Here is a 1,531-nt window from a genome sequence, read left to right as displayed (position 1 = left end):
TTTTTGTTTAACAGTTTTTTTTAAATATGTGATTTATTCTAATTTATGATGATTGATTCAGTTTTTGTTTATTGATCATGAGATGTCAGATCTATCATATGCCTATATTGGGCCATATGGGATGCCTGTTTTCCTTATGGTAATGATAGGAAAAAATCTATTTCATAGACTGATCCAGTGCACTGTAAGCACTGCTTTAAAGATAGTTGATCACAGACTGCTTCTGATTTGTATCTGTTTTTGAACTAGATGAAATGTCAAGGCCCACTTGTAAAGTGGTCCTATGTTGCTTTTCTTTATGTTTTGACATATACTGTTACAGTTAGACTTTGATCAATATATATCGGTCCCAACGAAATCATCAGTCTTGACTGATGGCCAATATTAGCCATTTATCGATATGTTGATTTTGACATTTAAAATGGCCACAAATGAAAATTTAAAAGCAGAGTTGGAAGAAACACCCTTCAGCAATGTTATGGGTTTTGCAAAGTTGGTCTGGGCAGAGCAGAAATGAGTATTCCACATCTGACGGCAAAACAAAATTATTTTTAAAATCCATCCATTTTCTGCCTCTTACCCAAATCGGGGTCACCTGGGCAGCAGCCTAAGCAGAAAAGCCTGGACCTCCCTCTCCCTGGGCAACCTTCTTCAGCACATACAGGACTAAATTATCTTAGTAAGGACTAAAGGACTTTGGTAAGGATTTAAAAAAAAAAAAAAAAAAAAAAAAAACTATGCGCAACAAGTGTTAGGAAAATCAATTTAATGTCTTTAATCACATATTAAATATGGCCAAATTTTCAAATAATGCGCTTAGGCTGAGGCTAATTATCTCCATCTATCGTTATGACCACAGAAGCCCTGCATACCTGCCTTTCAGACTTTGTTTTATTTGCATGTAACAACCAATCAAGGAAGGTTATTTAAAAGGAGAAGGAAAGGAATCAAAACAAGTTGTTTTAGAGTGCGAAGCAAAAGATAAATGAACATTATTTTTAACTGTGAACAACAAAGGGACTCCAGTAGAGTCCAAGAGTAAAGATATGGAGCTAGAAATTAGCATAATGGGTCCGCTCAAACATCATGTTAATAAGCTTCATCCACCAGAGAGCCATACTGACCCACATATTTGAATGTACACTACTGTTGCCACTGTTCTGCTGTGCCTGTTTGGATGTATATTGTGCTTTGGTGGTTTTGTTTCCTCTTTTGTGTAATTACTGCTGCTGGAGTGGAAGTTTGAGCACAGAAAAATTAAAAGTCGGGCTTGTATTTTTAATCAGGGTGGGTGGATGACAAAAAGTGGTGTAAATATTTTTAATGTAAATTGTTTCCTACAGAATTAAATCTGTGTCCTGTTTTCTGAGCCTTTTCTCGTCTTAATATTGTGTAACGTCATGTTGAAAAAATGTAATTGAAAGATGCTATTTTTGTTTTGCTATGTTGGCTTTTTTCCCGTTTTTGTTGTTTTTGTTGTTGTTTTTCAAGGCATAACCATTGTCACACCAGCTCGTCAAAGAGTTGAGAG

The sequence above is a fragment of the Aulonocara stuartgranti genome (assembly GCF_965226115.1).
Source record: "Aulonocara stuartgranti genome assembly, chromosome: 7".
Taxonomy (NCBI): Eukaryota; Metazoa; Chordata; class Actinopteri; order Cichliformes; family Cichlidae; genus Aulonocara; species Aulonocara stuartgranti.
Note: the sequence above shows the minus strand (reverse complement) of the source record.